The sequence below is a fragment of the Mus musculus genome, chromosome 19 (assembly GCF_000001635.26).
Source record: "Mus musculus strain C57BL/6J chromosome 19, GRCm38.p6 C57BL/6J".
Classification (NCBI taxonomy): Eukaryota; Metazoa; Chordata; class Mammalia; order Rodentia; family Muridae; genus Mus; species Mus musculus.
In genome coordinates, this window is record NC_000085.6 from 6,263,879 (window position 1) to 6,276,618 (window position 12,740).

Consider the following 12,740-nt stretch of genomic DNA (forward strand, 5'->3'; position numbering starts at 1 on the left):
AAAGGTTAAGCTACTTGTCTGAGGTCACACAGCTCCAAGGCCCTTGCTGGCTTAGATTACCGAGCTTCTGAGTTCTAGGTGCTGGCCACCTATGGCCCTGCTCTGGGCACTCACTGAGCTTGCTTGGGTAGCAGCACCCCACTCTCACGTTTTCCTTTTTTTCCTGTGCTGATGCTTAAGCCCAGAGCCCTAAGCCAAGCCTTCTACCCCTGAGAGTCCCTGCCCACCTATCCCCCTCCCCACTTCCCTTCACCTCTCTAGCTTCCCGTCTGTCCTTTTCCTTCTCAGCCTCATTTCCCTCTTTCTCTCATCCCTCCTGTTCCTTCAGTCTTCTCTTGTCTCTAGCTTCCTGGGTAGGGCCACCCTCAGGCAAGATTACAATCCAGTTGCCTCTTGCTGTCCCTCTGTCCCATGGTTGCAGCCAGGAGGGTGGGCCTGAACGTAGGCCTCAGCTCTGTTTAGAAGGGAAGGAGGAAACCAGAAGGGAACTTGGAGCCGAGGGTGTGGGTGTCCGTGGGCTGCAGTAGAGTTGTAAATCAGAGCCGCTCCCAGTCTGATGAGGCGGCTCTGGGCTTGAGCCTGGACTTCGCTCAGGGAGGTTGGCGTCCTATGGGGTGCCAGGTGTGGGCCTTGGATGAATGATAAGAAGCCTCAATAAAAAGTGTGGACTTGGAGCCGAGAGGCCTGCGGGCATGAGTGGGCAGCTGTGGGGCTCTTCCCAGGATCCTGCAGAGAGGAGGTCCCTGCACCTGTGCTGACCCCCCGTGGCTCCCACCCTCTGTAACAGCAACTCCATGTGGAAGTGCCCACTGGTTCCAGTGGGGCTGCTGTTATCTGGGGTGGCGGCTAGTACCAGCAGAGGAAGAGGAGCCACAGCCACCCAGCATGCCAGGAGGAACCTACACAGCAGTCTTCAGGCATGGGAAGGCAACGAATGGTGGGTTGTCAGCAGGCTGCCAAGATGGCGTGCACAGGGCTCTGACCTATGAATTGACAGCCAGTACTCTTTTCTCTCCTCTGGCTGCCAATTCCATAGGTCACAGGTATGTTCACCTCAATGCCAGCCATAACGACTCGAAGGAGCAGGGTGGGAGTCAGGGTGGGGGAGGGTATCAAAGTCAAGGTCCCTCCTCCTTCCTCACACTCCCTCCTTCCTGTTTCCAGTTGTGAAACCTTGCCTGACTGCCCTTCAGGACACCTGTGTGTTCCCTTCCCAGCTTCTTTGCCAGGTTCTTCTTTGATTGCTGGCGGGAACTTGCTGTGTGGTCCAGGCTAGCCTTGAACCTGTCTCTGCCTGCATAGCGCATAGGTCTTCGGGCTTTGACCGTTGTGCATGGCACCAAGAGCACTCTTCATCTCCTCCCAGGCTCAGCCCAAGCTCGTCCCTGAAGTGCCATGGGTGGCACTCATCGGCCTGGTTCCAAACCAAACAGCAGTGTCTGTGTCTGTTTCAGAGACTTCATGTAGCCCAGGCTGGCCTCACACTGTGTAGTGTAGGGTGATGCCTCCTAAATGCTAAGATTGTGAGCATGTCCCGTGCCTGCCTATTCACGGTACTGGGCATGCTAGGCAGGAACACACTCCCAGCCTGCGATTCTTCTTGGGCTTTGTTTTTGTTTTTGTTTGGAGACAGGGTCTCACTATGTAGATCTAGCCATCCTGGAACTCACTGTGTAGACCAGGCCAGCCTCGAACTCCACCTGCCTCTGCTTCCCAGGCACTGGGAAGGTGTGCACCACCAAGCCTAGGGCTTTTCTTAAAAGTGATTGATTCCAAGTGCCACCAGGGCTCCCAGGGCCTCTGGCTTGCTCCCAGGCGCGCCCCCTAACCACTGCCCACTGAGTCCCATGCTGGGCACAGTTAATCTGTGCTGTGTGTCCATATGCTTACCACCCATGAGCTCGGCCCCAAGCCCTCAAGCCCATAGATGCACCAATTACGTTTTGCAAACATTCTGCGATTCCATCTCGCACTGCCAATGGCAGGGGACTTTAGGGCCCAGGCTGGGCCCACTCCAAATGCTCCTTTCTCTTGCAAGTCTCACTTTTGAGGTCCAGCCAAGGCTAATGGAGAACCATCTGAGAGGGCAGGACCGACCACACATGCAGTAATCCCAACCTGTGTCACACCACTCCTACCCTTTTTTTTTTTTTTAAGATTTATTTATTTATTATATGTAAGTACACTGTAGCTATCTTCAGACACTCCAGAAGAGGGCGCCAGATCTTGTTATGGATGGTTGTGAGCCACAGTGTGGTTGCTGGGAGTTGAACTCAGGACCTTAGGAATAGCAGTCAGTGCTCTTAACCACTGAGCCATCTCTCCAGCCCCCACTCCTACCCTTTTTATTTCACTGTTTTTGAGACAGGGTCTCAGTATGTAGACCAGACTGGCCAGGAATTCACTGTGTAGAGCTTGGAGATCCACCTGCCTTCTCCTCCTGAGCTAGGATTACAGGCTTTCTAGTGTACCTGTAAGTCCTTTTCTTAACAGTGGGGCTTGGGGAAATGTCTTTTTGAAAAACTGGTTCCTGCTACTAAAAATGTTTTCTTTTTAAATATTTTCTTGGTGGTCTTGTATAGCCCAGTGAAGCGTCAACTTTATTCTCTGTTTTATGTTGTTTGTTGGTGTGTTTTGAGACAGGATTTCTCTGTGTAGCCTTGGCTGTCCTAGAACTGCTCTGCAGCCTTTAATTCACAGAAATCCACCTGCCTCTGCCTCCTGAGTGCTGGTATTAAAGGTGTACACCAAGTGTCATTTTGTCTTTTTTAAAAAGATATGTGGGGCCAGCAAGATGGCTTGGCAGAAAAAGACACTGTCAAATCTAAAGACTGAATTCAATCCCTGGTACACACACAGTGGGAAGAGACTCTCCCACAGTTTATCCTCTGACTTCCACACACATGCTGCACACAAAGAGTAAATAAATATAGATAAATATATTAATTAATTAAAAAGATTTGTGGGTGTGCATGCAGTCATGTATGCAGGCACCCACAGAAGCCAGAAGGTAAGGTTAGATACCCTCAGGTGGTGTCACAGATGGTCCTGAGACCCTTGGCACAGGTGCCTCCTTGTGAAGAGCAGCATGTTCTCTTACATACTATCTTTCCAGTCCCCCTTTTCTGTATATTTTTGAGACATGGTCTCTCTCACTCTATCACCCAGGCTGGCTTGGAACTTGAAGCCACCCTTTTGCCTTTGGCCAAAGTCACACAGGACCTTCTCTAAAAACCTGTGCAAAAACATGGGTGACTAAGGTCCCAGCTTTATCTCAGGTTCCATTCCTGAGTGTCTTTGGTTCCACTACGTCAGCTCTCTCCACCCCTGGGTTCCTATCCACCACAGCTAAGATGCAGATGAGGGAATCCTGAATCCTCAGAATGCTTCTCCCACCTCCCTTGTCTGACTGTGCATCTTATCCTTGCCTGCTCTCATCTTCTGGAGAACAAAGCCCTCAGCTTACTTGTTTTGCAAAGCTGGTTCCACACCTACCGGTGTGGTAGGTCCTGGAGATGCCCTGGCTGAACAGATGGACGCTGTAGTCTGACACTCTTGGGCCCAGACCTTACTCCATCCCAGGCGCTAGCTTAGGATGGAAGGGGATGGCAGGCTGCCCCTGGCCAGGGTTTCCTCCATCTGTCTCCACCAAGCTCATAAAAGCCTTTAATGGTTCAGGGAAATGTCTCAACTCAGAGCACCCCCGGCTCTCTCTGGCCCAGTGTCTTGACCCCTGTTGACTTGTGGTCTTTCTGCAGCAGACCCTAGACCTATGAACATCGTTCCTTGCTGGCTCCCTCCCAGTCTCCACTCAGATACCTCACTGCCTCCAGGATACGTGCCTGTGTCCCTGGAAACTTGCTTGAGTCACTTGTTCCATCCAATTCCCTGGTGTAAGGTGGCCTGTTAGTGACCCTGTCACACCTCATCACTAGTGTCTATTTCCTTTACAACCTGTGGACCCCTGGGAGGGACGGTCACTGGCTGTGTTCCCTGTAGCCTCCAAGACTAACACAGGAAGTCCTTAATGTTTATTGGAGGACCTGCCACTTGTGTGAATAGATTCCTGAGAGGGACATTATGAGGAGGGTTGGCATAGTGCCTGGGGACAGAAGATCCTGAGGTGCCGTCGGCTGTCTTCCCTACCATCGTCAGCATGGCACACACGTGGAACTGCTATGCTAGCCAAGCACCCAGGAACCTCCTGACTCACAATCCCACAGCAAAGAACTGGCCAGTAGAGAAAGGAGTCTGAGCTGGATGAACATGACCAAGAAGGATCCCTGAGAGATAAATTTGAGTTCAGCTTTTACTGCAGCGAAGGGTGGCAGTTGGCCAGGAGCACATACATACAGAAAGGGGAGAAAGCCACCCGACCCTGAGGAGGTACCTTGGCCTTAGGCAAGCCTCACTCCCTAGGATCGCCACCAGGGGGCACCCATGATACCTCTTGTTTCATGCCTCAAGACGACCCACCCCACGTCCTTCTGCTGTTTCCTAAGCCAAGCACAGCATCTCCCCAGGGTCTCTCCTGGCGCCTCTGAGCTATACCCAGCCACAATTTTGTCATCCACTGAGTGGGTTTGAAAATGGGTCCTCGTGTAATAGCCACATACTGGGTCGCCACTGTTAATATACAGGGAGTGGTGTGGTTGGGGCTGGCCAAGTTCCCCTGAAGTTTCTGGAACCCTAGTTTATTCTTTCACTACTGGACAGTATTCCAGTATGAATGAAGATATAATTGTTTTCACACCTTCCGTATACATGGACTTAGCACCTGTTCTCCTTAGGGCTAGAAGCAATGGGAAGCCAGTCTCCAATGTTGAGGGGAGGGGTTCTTAGGTTCAGGCCACTTTGTTTTTCTTTTTGAAAATTGTGAAACCTTCGGAAATGTTGCAAGAACAGAACAATCAACAACCATGGACCCTTTATTTGGATTCGTGGACAGCTGGCATTCTAGGGTAACATCTGCTTCCCCTCTCCCTCACGCACACTTTTCCCGAACTACTAGAGACCAGCATACAGGTCATGACCCTTCACCATGAAAATTTTCAACATGTATCTCCTAAGAAAATATGATACCCTTACACAACCACAAAGTTGCCAAATGTAGGTCCGCCCCACTGATGCAACCCTGTTCTCAATTCACAAGTCTAGTTCTCAATTCACAGTCGGCTTCTAGAAGTCACTGAGTGCCCCGGCCAGCTTGCAGCAGTAGGGGTTGAACTTGAGGCCTTCTGCATACCAGATGGCCACTCAGCTACACAGCTACCCACTCTTTATCTTTTACTTACTTTTAATTTTCTAAAAAAATATTTTATATAAGCCGGGCGTGGTGGCGCACTCCTTTAATCCCAGCACTCGGGAGGCAGAGGCAGGCAGATTTCTGAGTTCGAGGCCAGCCTGGTCTACAAAGTGAGTGCCAGGACAGCCAGGGCTACACAGAGAAACCCTGTCTCGAAAAACCAAAACAAACAAACAAACAAACAAAAACAAACAAACAAAAAATATTTTATATGTATGGGTTTTGTGTGCATGTATGTTGTCTGCATACCCTGGGTACCAGGAAGCCAGAGAGGGTGTCACATACCCTGGAAAATGGAGTTATAGATGGTTCTGACTTGCCATGTGGGTGCTGGCGACAGAACTCAGCTCCTCTGCAAGAGTAAAAAATGTTCTTTACCTCTGAGCTGTCTCTTCAGCCCTTTAGTTTTTATTCACTGGTTACTATTACTGTGAGAGTGTGTGTGAGTGTGTGTGGGGGGGGGGAGGCGGGGTTGTGTGTGTGCCAGCTGTTAGAGGACAGCTTTTTGTTTGTTTGTTTGTTTGTTTGTTTTTTCAAGATAAGGTTTCTCTGTATAGCCCTGGCTGTCCTGGAACTCACTCTGTAAATCAGGCTGGCCTCAAACTCAGAAATCCACCAGTTTTTGCCCCCCAAGTTCTGGGATTAAAGGCGTGCGCCACCACTGCCCTGCTAGAGGACAGCTTTTAAGAGTCAATCCTCTCCTTCTACCAATGGATCTGGGCTTGAACATAAGTCCTCAGGTTTGCACAGCAAGTGCCTTTCCCCACTGAGCCAGCCTTACTTTCGGTTTGAGACAGGCTGCCCAGGCTGGCTGACCTTGAATTTGTGGCCTTTTTGCGTCAGTCTCCCAGGTAGCTGGGCTCCTAGGCCTGAGTCACTGGCACACAGTGTCTCTTTTTCCTGCTTTGAATTTCTGACTTCCTTCTCTGTCCAGCTAGAGAAATCTGTGGAAGTTCACAGACGCCACTCTCGGCCACTCCTGTTTGTAACCCCAGTATCCTGGGAGCCCAGGCAGAGAAATTCAAGGCAAGCTTGGGCTACCTTGCAGAACTGAATGGAAAGACTTCAAAACCAGTTGGGTGTGGTGCTGCATACTTGTAATTCCACAGTTCAGGAGGCAGAGGCAGGACCATCACTGTGGACTCTGGGCCAGTGAAGCTACGGAGTAAGCTCCTCTTTCACAAATTAAAAAATAGAGCCAGATGTGGTGGCACGTGCCTTCTTTAGTCTGAGAACTTAGGAGACAGAGGCAGGCTGATCTGTGAGTTCAAGACCAGCCTGGTCTTCTTAGTGTTTTAGGCCAGCCAGGGGTACCTAGTAAGATGCTGTCAGAAAATAAAATCAATCCACTGTATAAACAAAAGAGCTAATGTGGCCCAGCAGCCTGAAGAGACAATGGCCTTATGGAAAGAAAGGTGTGGCTTCTAACAGTCAGGGAGAATCCACAGTGTGTTCAGTCCTAGGTGGGCTGTGTACCCCAAGGCTCAGGGATCGTGGAAACACTTGGCAATGCTAACCCACCGGCCTCAAGGACCAAAAGGGCAAGAAAGTGATTCTGGGGCTGGTTGTAGATAGAGGAGTCAGGACTCAGAAGAAATAAGCAGACCTCAGCCCGACTTTGTCTCTAGGCAGGGTCCCTCTGCGCCCGTCTTTGGGATGTCCCAACACGTCCTAGGAGTGAGCCAAGAGATGGACACACGTGGCCTTGGTGGAAGGTTGCAGTGTCCTCTCTCTCAGATGTCACCACTGCCTGTACTTCAGAGCAGGATAAAGACGATCCTGTCAGAGGAAGGTTCTGTTAGGACCACAGCAAGGACTGTCATGAGCCACCTCACATCTCCGGCAGGGAAGAGTCTCTGAAGGAATGAGGGGAGGGAGTGTTAAGTCCATGGAGAGGCAGCACGGTAGCTTACACAGCCTAGCCTCTGGGGGCGAGGGGCGGGTGTGAGAGCCCGGGCCGCACTTGCTGCAGGGGGTCCAGGCTCTGGGGCGGGTGTGAGAGCCACAGGGCAGGGCCCCCCCGCACTTGCTGCAGGGGGTCCAGGCTCTGCGTCACATGGCTGGAAACACAGCTTCTCTCTATTCCTCACGAGGAAGCTCAGTGTAGCCCTGACTTTGGAAGGGATGGGACAGAAAATCCATGATCACGGAGACCCAGCCGAGAGGACCGAGACTGACTCCATGAGCTCCTCAAGCCACAGGCCAGAGCCACCCTTCAAAGCGCCCGGAGGGAACATGAGGAAGTTAATGAATGGCCATGCTTAAATATGATGGACTAAGCAACTTGGAGCCAAGCTGGGAAGTCACCCCTGCACTTCATTTGTGTGTGTGTATACATACATAATACATACGTACAATTTTTTTTTTTGAGACAGAATCTTGCTATGTAGTCCATGCTAGCCTGAAACTCTTCCATCTTCTTGCCTCAGCCTCCAATAAACTGGGATCATAGGTGTGGACTACCATAACCCCTACAGTCACCATCTATCTTATCATGTAAATTAACAGGACCCCAGGATCCTGCCCTCCTCTATTGTTCCCTTTCCTGCAGGCTGGCCAGTGTCCTTAGTTTAGGGTGACACATGCCGCACCTAACTCAGGTTCAGCTGTTGCTCCTGCTTCAGCAGCCAGAGGCCTAATATTTAACTTTAGCCTGTCACTTAAGTGGTTTTGGGTTGGCTTTGTTCTTTTTTTAAGATAGATCTCACGATCCTATCTAAGTGAATGCTGGTTTTGAACTTCATAGGTAGCCAAGGGTAACCCTGAATTCCTGATCTTCCTGCCTCCACCTTCCAAGTCCATCTTCACGTCTGCTTTATGTACAGCGCTGGTGTGCAGGAAGTCATGTTGTATGAGGCGAGCCCTCCACTAACTGAGCAACTTGAACCCTGAACTGTCGCCTAACTAAAAGCACTCAGAGGAATCTAGACCTCAGCCTCTCGAGGCACAGGCACAGCGTGCTCACATGTGCACAGCGTCAGGTACAGGCATCACCTGGGGCAGGGGCAAGCCTAAGGTGTAAAGCACTAAGCAGCTGGTGAGCCACAGGGCAGCGACCCCTCTAGCCTGTTCTTTCGAAAGAGGCTCTAAACCTCTGCCCTTCCGCCTGCAGGACCTTGCTGGTGGGATGGGCCAGAGTCTAAGTAGTTCAGATTCCAAAGGTCTAATTTTTCCTTCAGGCCTGTGTTTCTTAAGGCAAATCACCTGACACCCTGGGTGCTCAGACTTTTTCCTTACTAGTATTTGAGAACAACCAAGAATCCAACCAGCACTGGAAAACCCAACCTGTGGAGGAAGAACAGACCCCACCCCCACCCCCACCCCCTCTTTTTGGATACAGAGATCAGTCTCATCACATAATTCGGGCTGGTCTTCAGCTCACTATGTAGACCAGGCTGGCCTTGAACTCACAGAAACGCACCTGCCTCTGGCTGGGAGTAAGGGTAAATGCAAGCACACCCGGATCCATGGTTTGCGGTGTTAGACGGCTGTGTTTGTGTGCGCTCAGAGAGGCTCGAGGAGAATCTCAATCCCTTGAAGCAGAGTCTCTTGCGGAACTTGAAGCCAGGCTGTCTTTGCTATCACAGCTCTGGAGTTACAGGCTTTATACGAGGAGCTGGGGATTTGAACTTAGGTCTTCATGCTTGCATGGCAAGTGCTCTTAGCAACCAAACCATTTCCCAGCCCTGTTTCCTTTTTAATAGAACTGGTCCGCTGCCAAATCTACTCCTAACTGTGGGAGCAAATCTGTGCTTCTGAACAGACTTCCTAAGTGGAAAGAATGAGCCACTACTCAGCCAGGGAGAAGCCTGTGTTTCGGGCTTTCCCCAGTCCAATTCTTTTGCCATATTTGGAGAAAACCTCCTCTACTTTTTTAAAAGTTGTCTTTAGTAAGCCTGATATGGTGATATATACCTTTAATCTCGGCACTCAGGAAGCAGAGAGAGCCAATCTCTGAGTTGGGGACCAACCTGGTCTACATAGTGTTAGGCCAGGACTACAGAGTGAGACCACATCTCAAAAAGGAGGGGGGCGGGGCAGAGGAAGCTGGACCTGATGAGATGGGCTCAGCAGTTAAGTACTGGGTACTCCTTAAGAGGTCCAGGGTTTGAGTCCTAGCATCCACACGATAGCTCACAAGTAGCTTGAACTCTCATCCCGGGGGATCTGATACTCTCTGGCCTCCAATGGCACTGCAGACATATACAACACATATACAACACATATACACACACATACACAACATACAACGTTGTTTTCAAAATAAAATTTGTCTTTAGGGATTTGGCAAACACTTTTTTTCTCTTCTGTGCAGCTCTGGCTATCTTGGCACTTACTCTGTAGACCAGGCTTGCCTGGAACTCACAGAGACCTGCCTGCCTTTGCCTTCTGAATGCCAGCATTAAAAGCAGGTGCCACCAGGACCAGCCCAAAAATACTTTCTTAGATCAGGGCAATAGGGGACCAAGGAGACTGAAGGCAAGGAAGTGGGAGATTTCTGCTGGGGACAATGCTTGTCCTAACAGTGTGTGTGTGTGTGTGTGTGTGTGTGTGTGTGGGTGTGTGTGGTGTGTGTGCAAACATCACTGGCAGTGGGCAGTTTACGAGCTAAGCAAATCCTTGACTCTTGCCCATCTGTTTGTGACTCGGCAGACAGAAGGCCAAACAGCAGAGAAACCAACAGTGCATGGCTTGTTCACTTTCTACGCCTTGCCACCAAACAGCAAGTGCCCTACTCAAAAATGGGAGGGAAATTAGGAGTTTTGCAATCTGGGACATTACAAGGTAGGAAGGTACCCAGGACCCGGGGAAGTAGGGAATTAATTTCTGGGCCCCTTGAGCCTCAGTGAGGGAGGGAAAGAGGAAGGGTGAGGAGCCCTTCTGGCCCTCTCAGTTCCTTGGACAAAGCTGAGTGGACGCACACATCTCATCTCATTTATAAATAACCCAGGGACATTTTGTTTTCTGTTTTCTGGGGCTGGGTTTTCTCAGCACACAGGACTCTGGGGAGACGTGAAGACCATGACCGGTCAGTCTGAGTGTTGCTGGAGACACAGTATCATGTAGTTATCCAGACGGCTAAACAACCACCTCATTTAGGATCCTCTGCCTCCGGCTCTTCTCTGAACCAGCCCTGAAATTACATCTCCGGGGCGGACCCTCATCTAGGCTGCGTAGGAGGCAGAAATCATTTAGCGTCCAAGGCTGGCCAAGGTCTGGACTGGGCTTGCCTGAGGCTCCTGTCACGAGTTGGCACACAGCTGATGGTCACAGCCCCTGTCCAAGAGCTTCTTCCTAAAAATGGGGGCCCGTGACTTCTGCGCCTTATTGTGATGGATGGAAAGAAGGCTAATGAGATGAGGGTTGTCGGGACAGCTCAGTAGGACAACACACTTGTCAGGGCTGTTGATCCAGGGCCCACATGGTAGAAGGAGAGAGTTGTAGAGGAACAGCTATGAAGCATATGCATGCCTTGCCTGTTAACTAAAACGCCTATGGCCTATGGCTTAAGAAGGAAATAGAAGGTGGAACATATGGAGGAGAAAGAATTCTGAGAGAGGAGGAGGTGGGAGATTTGCCAGGAAGATGTAAGGAGCATGCTACCTGAGCACAGGTAACCAGCCAAGGCAGAATGTAGGTTACTATAAATGGGTTCTATTTAGCTATGATCTAGTCAGAGAAGAGCCTAGCTTATGGCCTAGATCTTTGTAAATACATTATTAGTCTGAGTCTTATTCCTGGGAGCATGGGGCTGGGAGGAAGAATCAAAGTCTAGCCTCAACAGGGAACTCCAGAAAGTTGTCTTCTGACTTGTATCATGGCACACTCAACCCCTCCACCATGGTACACTTGACTCCCCCATGGCACACTCACCCCCTCCACCATGGTACACTTGACTCCCCCATGGCACACTCATCCCCCTCCCCCCCGTGGCACACTCACCCCCTCCACCAAAGTACACTTGCCTCCCCATGGCACACTCACCCCCCCATAGCATACTCACCCCCCCATAGCACACTCATCCCACCCCCCCATAGCACACTCACACCCCCATAGCACACTCACCAAATGGCACACTCACAATACCCCCCCCACCACACAAAAAAGGAGAAACTCCAGATCAAAGAAGAAGCCTGGCCCAGAGCCTGCAGGCAGGCTGGGATTTGCTTGTCTCTGGCAATGATCTCTGAACCTTCCCACCTTGCCTTCTCTGGATCCCACTTGACTGAGATCCCTCAATATACACACGGCTCTTTCTTCCTGTGAGATCCCACTGTTTTCTCCCCGCCTAACCCCACATAGGTGTCTAGCTCACAGGCTTCCAAATCAAAGTTTTCAAGTGGGATCCAAGGCTTTCAAGTTCCCATGATTTTCTGTTGGCTCTAGTGCTGTTGGGGATGGGCCCTACTGGCTTGTGCACGCTAAGCAAGTGCTTCTACCACTAAGCTATGAATTTAGCCTCATCGATAAATATTTTGTCTTTTTTTTTTTTTCTTTTAAGACAGCGTCTGTTGTCGAGGCTGGCCTCAAATCGATGGGTTCAAGTGATCCTCCAACCTTTCCAAACAGTTGAGACCACAACTGTGTGCTAAACAACTCCTCCGGTGCCTTTTAGACTTCTCCAATGGCCCTTAGATCCTCCTGCCACTTGGGTGACCTGATATTAGTTACCTAACAATCATAGTCCCCAAATCTCTGACATCACCCACTAGACACCAGCAGACACAGCCAAGGGGGCTTAGGTGTGGCCAGGTATGATGGTGGGGAACAGCTACCAACTGGAAACAGGTTGGGACTCAGAACGGAACAAGAGATGGTACTGGTGGTGTCCCTGACAGGAAAGCGGAAATTTTGGGGCTTTTAATTTCCCCTAAGTTCCCACAACATTTCATTGTTGCTCAACACTGCCCCTCTTCCTTACAAAGGGTATTTCCGATTTCACTTCCTCCAAACTCATCTAGCCAGAAAGCTGCAACTTTTTACCCCATTCCGCAGCTGGCACCGCCTTGGTGAAAACTCCCCGCTAGGTCACGTCAATTGTTTCCATTGCCGTGTCCCTCTCCCATCAGTCTGAGTGGAGTCCCAGCGCACTCTTCCTCCTTCCTTACCGATATTCCTCTTCCCGGTGTCCTGTACTCCCTCGGCTTTCCCTATTCCCGCTGTCCTGTCCCTCTCCAGAGTCGCTAAAAGACCAAAGGGTGAGGCTCCCGATGCTTTTGGGAGTTCCTAGCCAGCGGAAACACTGCAGTTGGGGAGCGCAGCTGAAGTACTTGGGGGTGTCCGGAAGCCCACACGTGCTAGATGGTGCTCAGACTTAGTACATCTCGACGCCAGACTCTGGCACCCGCGACCGCCACACTTCCACGAGCCATCCCTCGAGGGGCGGAGCAAAACAGGTGCGGTTGCCAAGGCACCGCAGCCACGAGCTCGCGAT

General features: G+C 50.7%; 1 long non-coding RNA gene and 2 other non-coding genes across 3 annotated transcripts; 2 read left to right on the top strand and 1 right to left on the bottom strand.

Annotated features, from left to right (window-relative positions):
• Positions 1 to 764: 764 nt before the first annotated feature.
• Positions 765 to 850, top strand: Mir194-2 (microRNA 194-2). The gene has a single exon (NR_029830.1). It is a non-coding gene; the product is annotated as a microRNA 194-2 (primary transcript).
• A 115-nt stretch (positions 851 to 965) lies between these two features.
• Mir192 (microRNA 192) lies at positions 966 to 1,054 on the top strand. Its single transcript, NR_029720.1, has one exon. It is a non-coding gene; the product is annotated as a microRNA 192 (primary transcript).
• Positions 1,055 to 4,915: 3,861 nt separating this feature from the next.
• On the bottom strand, positions 4,916 to 12,700 carry Gm14963 (predicted gene 14963). The gene is made up of 2 exons (NR_168273.1): positions 12,415 to 12,700; positions 4,916 to 7,161 (listed from the first exon to the last, which is right to left on the bottom strand). It is a non-coding gene; the product is annotated as a predicted gene 14963 (long non-coding RNA).
• Between the last annotated feature and the right edge of the window lie 40 nt (positions 12,701 to 12,740).